This window comes from Bison bison, unplaced genomic scaffold (genome assembly GCF_000754665.1).
Source record: "Bison bison bison isolate TAMUID 2011002044 unplaced genomic scaffold, Bison_UMD1.0 scf7180017864356, whole genome shotgun sequence".
NCBI classification, from domain to species: domain Eukaryota; kingdom Metazoa; phylum Chordata; class Mammalia; order Artiodactyla; family Bovidae; genus Bison; species Bison bison.
The window spans coordinates 4,536,729-4,545,475 of NW_011494928.1; the positions used below are offsets into that span (position 1 = coordinate 4,536,729).

Below are 8,747 nucleotides of genomic sequence, written 5' to 3' on the forward strand. Positions count from 1 at the left end.
GAATTTGCGTGGTATGTCTTGCTCTGGAACTTGTTGGCTCTTGGGTGGTGTTTGGTTTCAGTGTAGGTATGGAGGCGTTTGATGAGCTCCTGTCAATTAATGTTCTCTGGAGTCAGGAGTTCTCTGTTGTTCTCAGGATTTGGACTTGAGCCACCTGCTTCTGGTTTTCAGTCTTATTTTTTCAGTAGCCTCAAGATTTCTCCACCTGTACAACACCTATACAACAAGTTCTCCACTTATACAACACCATTGATAAAACATCTAGGTTAAAGATGAAAAGTTTCTCCACAGTGAGGGACACCCAGAGAAGTTCACAGAGTTACATGAAGAAGAGAAGAGGGAAGAAGGAGTTAGAGGTGACCCAAATGAGATGAGGTGGAATCAAAAGAGGAGAGAACAAGCTAGCCAGTAATCACTTGTTTATGTGTGCTCCAAAGTCTGTACTGCTCAGAGATGTTCATGGAGTTATACAGAGAAGAGAAGAGGGAAGAAGGAGATAGAGGTGGCCAGGAGGATAAAGGAGGGGGGCATCAAAAGGAGAGAGACAGATCCAGCCAGTAATCAGTTCCTTAAGTGTTCTCCACTGTCGGGAACACACAAAGAGATTCAGAGTTGGGTATAAAAGAGAAGGGGGAGGGAGGAGATAGAGGCAACCTGGTGGAGAAAAAGGAGAGTCCAAAGAGGGAGAGAGCAGTCAAGCCAGTAATCTTGCTCCCAAGTAAAAAAGGGTACTGAAGATTGGGTTCTTTAAATGTACAAAATTGATAACAAATACCAAAAAGCAGAGATTAAAAATCTAGAGTAGAGGTTTGGATTTTCAAAAATACAATATTTAAGAAAAGAAAAAAAAAAACCAAAGTCACAAAAATTATAAATATATATATATGTATATATACATATGAAGTTTGCTTTAAAAAATAAGGTCTCTTTTTTTGCAAAGTAATAGTAGGTTATAAAAATGAAAATTAAAGGAGTAATAGAGGACTTAACTTTTTTTTAATTAAAAAAAAGAATGATAGTAAAAATATATCTAAGACTTCTCTGGTGTTGTTGTGGGCAGTGTGGGGTCATATCATTTTCGGATAGTTCCTTGGTCCGGCTTATATTTCTCAAGATCTACAGGCCCCTCCTATGTAGTCGGTACTAACTACAGGGTTTTAATCTATTGCCTCTGTCACTTCCAAGGCGGTTCCCTCTCTTTTAGCTTCTTCTGTTTGCTGCTGTCTTCAGTGTCTGATTTCCACCCTGACACAAGGGGGCGGTGGTGGACACTTTTTTTTAGGCTCACTTGTTCAGTCACACTTTGGGGAGGGAGGGACGCTGCAAACAAATAACACTGGCGTGTGCTCGCAGTGTCTCAGCCACACTGGGCGAGGCCCTCCACTCATGGCACGTATACTCTCCCTGCCCACACTGCTCATGCTCTAGGTTGCTCCATCAGGAACCATCCGAGGCCAGTCCTGGGCTGCATGCACCTCCCAGATCTAAGCTGCTCAGGTTCAGGCACTCGGGTAGTCCTCGAGGTGCAGATTTGGTTGGGCCTGTGTTTTGTGTCCTTCCCAGGTCAGAGCAGCTCAGGTGATGAGGTGTTTGGTGAGCACAGTCACTGCGACTTATCGCCTCCCCTGTCCCTGCCGCTCAGTTTTCTGGGTGTACAACTGGCACACCTTCTCAGGTGGATGTTGACTGTCCAGAACCCCAAGTTAGCAAAGAAGCCTGCTTTCAGTTTGGTAGATAATGTCTCTCTGGGGCTGCAATTGCCCCCTTCCAGCTCTGGCTGCCTGTCACTAGAGGGGAATGGTCTGCAGCAGGCTAGCTCTGTTCAGTCCTTTGTTCTGTGAGCGGGCCCGGTGGTGTCTTGGGTTAGGGCTTTTCATGGGGTAGCTATCCCACAGTCTGGTTTGCTAGCCCAAGTTAGTTCCCTCAGATTGCCCTCGGGGCATTCAGGCCCGGTCCTTACTCTAAGCAATGCAGCCTGCACCTCCCTGCCCAGTCCCTGCTTGCTAGTGGCGGGTGCAGGCATCTGTGCTGCTTCTCTGCTGGGGGAGTTACTGTTGGGCATGTAATCTGTGGGTTTTAATTATTTATTTTTTCTCCCAGTTATGTTGCCCTCTGTGGTTCCAAGGCTCTCCACAGACTCGGCAGTGAGAGTGTTTCCTGGTGTTTGGAAACCTCTCTTTTTAAGACTCCCTTCCCGGGATGGAGCTCCGACTCTACCTCTTTTGTCTCTTTTCTTGTCTTTTATATTTTTCCTACGTCCTTTCAAAGATACTGGGCTGCTTTTCTGGGTGCCTGATGTCCTCTGCCAGCATTCAGAAGTTGTTTCCTGGAATTTACTCAGTGTTTAAATGTTCTTTTGATGAATTTGTGGGGGAGAAAGTGGTCTCCCCGTCCTATTATTCCACCATCTTAGGATCGCCTCCTCAAGTACCCTTTCGAGTTTCAAGAGGAAACGTGGGATTTCCCTTGAGATGCTGCAGCAGAAAAGGACCTCAACTTGCGTTGAGGGGAGAATATCATGGTTTTTCTCAAGTTGCAGCAGGAAACATGGGGTTCCTCTCCAGTTTTCAGGAACCTGCTCATCTTGCCTCAGGGACCCGCTTGTCTTGCCTCATGAAAGTCAAGTCTCCATTTGAGTTGCGAGGGGCCTCTAGGCGTTTCTCTTAAGTTGGTTCAGGGGCATAGAGCCTCATCTCAAGTTGAGGCTAGAACCTCAGGGTTCCTTCCAGTTCTGACATTGATCTTTGGGTTCCTATGGAGTTTCAACAGGGGATTCCGGCCTCCTCTCGTGTTGAGACATGGAACTCCACTTTCCAATCGAGGTGTAAAAGGGGTGTCAGGCTTCCTGTTGAATTGACATAGGGATCTGGGGCTTTTTCTCGAGGTGCTGCAGGGCTGTCAGACCTCCCTTCGTGTTGTGAGTTGATACTTGGGGTTACAGTCAAGTCATTGAAAGGGAATCAGGTTTATCTGGAGTGGATGGGGCAATCGGGGTCTTTTTAAATTGAGGCATGACTCTCGGGGATTCTCTCGAATTTCAAGGTGAGACTGGCCTCCTCTTGAGGTACGACGGGAAGGTCAGTATTTCTTTACTGACGAAGCAGGGGAATCGACCCTCATCTTGAGTTGAGGAGGGGAAAACGGGGCTCTTCTTGAGTTGTGGTGTGAAACTTGGTGTTCCTTTCGAGTGGGGAAGGGTATCAGGAAACTTCTTGAGTTGCATAAAGGGTGTCAAGTACCCTTTTAAGTTTTAAGAGGGAATGTGGGATTTCTCTCGAGACACTGCTCTGGAAAAGGGCCTCAACTCACATTGAGGGGAGAAACTCATGGTTTTTCATGAGTTGTGGCTGGAAGCTTGGGGTTCCTCTCGAGTGGCCATGGGGACCTCAGGGACCTGCTTGTGTTTCCTCAGAGAAGTCAGGTCTTTTTTCGAGTTGTGAGGGGCATGTCCTCTCAAGTCACTGCAGGCGAATAGGGCCGTATCTAGAGTTCAGTCAGTAAACTCAGTGGTCCTCTCCAGTGGGGACAGGGATCTCGGGGTTCCGATCAAGTTTCAACTAGGGAGTCAGTCCTCGTCTCATGTTGAGGCATGGAACTCTGCTTTCCTCTCGAGTTGTAAAAGGGCTGACAGGCCTCCTGTCGAGTTCAGGCGGGGAATTTGGGCTTTTTAAAGAGGATCAGCGGAGGAGACAGGCCTCCCATCATGTTGTGAGGGGATACTGGGTGTTCCGTTGGAGCTGGTGCAGGGGAATCAGGACTTATCTCGAGTTGAGGGGGAGCTCGGTGTCCTTTTTCCTTGCAACAGGTTATGCGGGGTTCCACTCGAGTTTCAATAGGCGACACAGGCCTCCTCTTGTGGTGGGAGGGGAAGTGGGATTCCTCTTGAGTTAAAGCAGGGAATGGACCTTCTTCTCCAGATGACGTGGGAAAGATGGGACTCTTCTTGAGTTGTGGTGGGAAATCGGGTTTCATCTCGAGTTGTGACGGGGTCTCTGGGCTCTTTTGAGTTGCATGAAGGGAGACAAGCCTCCTCTCGAGTTTTGAGAGGGAACTCAGGATTGCTGTCTAGGCAATGCAGGAAAAAAAGGCCTCATCTCATGTTGACGGGGGAATCTTGTGGGTTTTCTCAAGTTGGGTTCCCTTGACTTGCGACGGGGACCTCAGGGAGCTTCTCATGTTGCCTATGGGAAGTCAAGAATATTTTCAAGGTTGAGGGGCCTCACAGGATTCCTCTGGAGTTGGTGCAATGGAATAGAGCCTCATCTCGAGTTGAGGAAGGAACCTCAGGCTTCGTCTCCTGTTCTGACATGGATCTCGGGATTGTGTATGCAGTTTCAAAAAGGGAGTCAGGTCTCGACTTGTGTTGAGGCATGGAACTCTGATTTCTTCTCGAGTCATAAAAGGGGTTTCAGGCCTCCAGTCGAGTTGAATTTGGGACCTGGGTCTTTGCTTGAATTTGCAACTGGGGTATCAGTCCTCCCTTCATGTTGTGAGTTGATTCTTTGGGTTACATTCGAGGGTTTCAGGGGAATCAGGCCTTATCTCGAGTGGATGGGGAAATCGGTGTCTTTTGAGTTGTGCTAGGACTCCCGGGTTCCACTACAGTTTCAAGTTGAGACAGGCCTCCTCTTGAGGTGCAATGGGGATGTCGGCATTCCTTTCCAGACGAGGCAGGGGAATCAACCCTCATCTCGAGTTGAGGAAGGGAACACAGGGCTCTTCTTGAGTTGTGGCGGGAAACTCAGGGTTCCTCTTGAGTGGGGACGGGTATCTCGGGAAACTTCTTGAGTTTCAAAAGGGTGTCAAGTACCCTTTCGAGTTCCAGGCGGGAACGTGGGATTTCTTTTGAAATGCTACAGCTTAAAAGGGCCTCTTCTGGTGTGGAGGGGAGAATTTCGAGGTTTTTGTCGAGTTGTGGCGGGAAGAAGCTTAGGGTTCCTCTCGAGTTGCATGGGGACCTGGGGGACCCGCTCGTGTTTCCTCAGGGAAGTCAGATCCCCTTTCGAATTGCGAGGGGCACCTCGGGATTCCTCTCACGTTGCTGCAGGGGAATAGGGCCTCATTTCGAGATGAGGCGGGGACCTCAGGCTTCCTCTCCATTTCTGACATCGATCTCGGGGTTTCTGTGGAGTTTTCACAGGGGAGTCAGGCCACGTCTTGTGTTGAGGCATGGAACTCCACTTTCCTCTCGAGTTGTTAATGGGGTGTCAGGCCTCTTGTCGACTTGTATTTGGAACCTGGGCTCTTGCTCGAGGATGCAACTGGGGTGTCAGTTCCCCTTCATGTGGTGACTTGACACTCGGGGTTACATTCCAATTGGTGCAGGGGAATCAGGCTTTATCTCGAGTGAATGGGGAAATCGGTGTCTTTCTGATTGTGGCACGACCCACGAGGGTTCCTTTCCAGTTTCATTGTGAGACCGGCCTCCTCTTGAGGTGCAATGGGATTCCTTTCCAGACAAAGCAGGGGAATCAACCCTCATCTCGAGATGAGGAGGGGAAAAGGGGCTCAGATTGAGTTGTGCCGGGAAACTCGGTGTTCCTCTTGAGTGGGGACAGGTATCCTGGGGAACTTCTTGAGTTGCATAAAGGGTGTCAAGCACCGTTGCGAGTTTCAAGAGGGAATGTGGGATTTCTCTCGAGACGCTGTGGCAGAAAAGGGCCTCATCTCATGTGGAGGGAAGAATCCTGTGGTTTTTCTCGAGGTTTGGCGGGCAGTTTGGGGTTCCACTCGAGTTGTGACAGAGACCTCAGGGTCCCGCTCATATTGCCTCAGGGAAGTCAGGTCTCATTTTGAGTTGTGACGGGCTCCTCAGGATTCCTCTCAAGTTCCTGCAGGGGAAATAGGCCTCATCTACTCTTGTGTCCAGAAACTCCGTGTTCCTCTCCAGTGGCTACAGGAATCTTGGGGTTGCTATCAAGGTTCCCTTGGGGAGTCAGGTCTTGTCTCGCATTGAAGCAAAGAACACTGCTCCCCTCTCGAGTTGCCACGGGTATCTCTTGGAGCCCCTTGAGTTCCATACAGGAAGTCAAGCCTCCTCTTGAGTTTGGAGAGGGAACTTGGGATTGGTCTCTGGGTATTGCAGGAACAAAGGGCCTCATCTAGCGTGGATGGGGGAATCTCTTGGTTTTTCTCGAGTTGCAGCGGGAGGCTTGGGATTCCTCTCCAGGTACCACGGGGAACTTAGGGAGCCACTCTTGTTGCCTCAGGGCACTCAAGTCTCCACCCGAGTTGCGAGGGGGAGTGCGGGGTTGCTCTGGAGTCATGGCAGGGGAATCAGGCCTCAATTTGAATGGAAGGGGGAATCTCAAGGTGTTTCTTGAGTTGCGGCAGGAAGTTTGGGTTCCCTCGAGTTGCGACGGGGACCTCAGGGAGCCTATCGTGTTGTCCCTGGGAAGTCAGGAATTCTTGCCAGTTGTGAGGGGCCTCTCGGGATTCCTGTTGAGTTGGTGCAGGGGACTACGGCCTCATCTGAGGTTGAGGCGAAAAACACAGGGTTCCTCTCCAGCTTGGACATGGATCTTGGGGTTCCTATGGAGATTCCACTGGGGAGTCAAACATCATCTTGTGTTGGGGCATGGAACTCTGCTTCTTTCTTGAGGTGTAAAAGGGGTGTCAGGCCTCCCGTTGAGTTGAGGTAGGGATCTGGGGCTATTTCTAGAGGTGCCATGGGGATCTCAGTCCTCCCTTCATGTTGTTGAGTTGATACTCGGGGTTGCATTCGAGTCATTGCAGGGGAATCAGAGCTTATCTCAAGTGAATGGGGACATCGGGGTCTTTTCGAATTGTGGCAATACATCTGGAGTTCCTCTGGAGTTTCAAGGTGAGACCAGCCTCCTCTTGAGGTGTGATGGGAACCTCTGGATTCCTTTGCAGACAAAGCAGTGGAATGGACCCCCATCTCAAGATGAGGAGTGGAAAACGGGGCTCTTCTTGAGTTGTGGTTGGAAAATCGGTGTTCCTCTCGAGTGCAGATGGTTATTTCAGGGAACTTCTTGAGTTGCATAAAGGGTGTCAAGTACCGATTCAAGGCTCAAGTGGAAAGCTCAGATTTCTCTTGAGACACTGCAGCGGAAAAGGGACTTATCTTGCATTGAGGGGAGAATCTCCTGGTTTTTCTCGAGTTGCAGACGGGAAATTGGGTTCCTCTCGAGTTGCCACAGGGGCCTCAGGGACCCGCTCGTCTTGCCTCCGAAAAGTCAAGCCTCCATTCGAGTTGCGAGGGGCTTTTCGGGGTTCCTCTCCAGTCGGTGCAGGGGCATAGGTCCTCATCTCGAGTTGACACTGGAACCTCAGAGATCCTCTCCAGGTCTGACATGGATCTCGGGGTTCCTATGGAGTTTCCACAGGGGAGTCAGGCCTTGTCACGTGTGGAGACATGGAACTCCGCTTTCCTCTCAAGGTGTAAAAGGCGTGTCAGGCTTCCTGTCGAGTTGACACAGGGATCTGGGGCTTTTTCTGGAGGTGCCATAGGGCTGTCACACCTCCCTTCGTGTTTAGAGTCAATCCTAGGGTTTCCAGTCGAGTCAGTGATAAGCAATCAGGCTTATCTGAAGTGGATTGGGACATCGGGGTCTTACTGAATGGAGGCACGGCTCCCAGAGAGGCACTCGGGTTTCAATGTGAGATCGGCCTCCTCTTGAGGTGCGACGGAAACGTTGAGATTCCTTTACTGATGAAGCAGGGGAACTGACCCTCATCTCGAGTGGAGGAAGGGGAAAACGAGGCTTTTCTTGAGTTGTGGTGTGAAACTCGGTGTTCCTCTCGAGTGGGGACGGATATCTTGGGGAACTTCCTGAGTTGCATAAAGGGTGTCCAGTACCCTTTTGCATTTCCAGAGAAATCCCACCTTCCCTCTTGAGCCTCGAAAGCGTAATTGACACCCTTTATGCAACTCAGGAAGTTCCCCGAGATACCCGTCCCCACTCGATACTCGTCGCGTTTAAGAGGAAACGTGGGATTCGTCTCGAGACACTGCTCTGGAAAAGGGCCTCATCTCATGTTGAGGGGAGAATCTCATGGTTTTTCTCGAGTTGCGGCAGGAAGCTTGGGGTTCCTCTCGAGTTGCGACAGGGACCTCAGGGACCCGCTCGTGTTGCCTCAGAGAAGCCAGGTCTCTTTTCGAGTTTCGAGGGGCACGTCAGGATTCCTCTTGAGTCGCTGCCGGTGAATAGGACCGTGTCTAGAGTTCAGTTGGTTGACTCAGTGTTCCTCTCCAGCGGTGACAGGGATCTCGGGCTTCTTATCAAGGTTCAACTAGGGAGTCAGGCCTCGTCTTGGGTCGAGGCATGGAACTTTGCTTTCCTGTCGAGTTGTCAAAGGGGTGTCAGGCCTCCTGTCGAGTTCAGGCAGGGAATTTGGGCATCTTCAAAGGATCAGCAGGAGAGTCAGGCCTCCCGTCATGTTGTGAGTGTATCCTCGGTGTTCCATTGGAGCTGGTGCAGGGGAATCTAGGGGAAGTTGGGATTCCTCTTGAGCTGAAGCAGGGAATGGGCTCTCATTTCCAGAGGAGGTGGGAAACACGGGGCTCCTCTTGACTTGTGGCAGGAAACTCGGGTTTCATCTCGAGTTGTGACGGGGATCTCTGGGCCCCCTTGAGTTGCATGAAGGGAGTCACGCTTCCTCTCGAGTCTGGAGAGGGAACTCGGGATTTCTCTCTGGGTGCTGTAGGAGAAAAGGGCCTCCTCTTGCATTGATGGGGAAATCTCCTGGGTTTTCCAGAGTTGTGGCGGGGGGGTTGGGGGTCC

General features: G+C 50.5%; 1 pseudogene; it reads left to right on the forward strand.

Annotated features, from left to right (window-relative positions):
- The first annotated feature begins 3,011 nt into the window (after positions 1-3,011).
- LOC104999624 overlaps positions 3,012-8,747 on the forward strand; it is a 96,325-nt pseudogene continuing 90,589 nt past the window's right edge.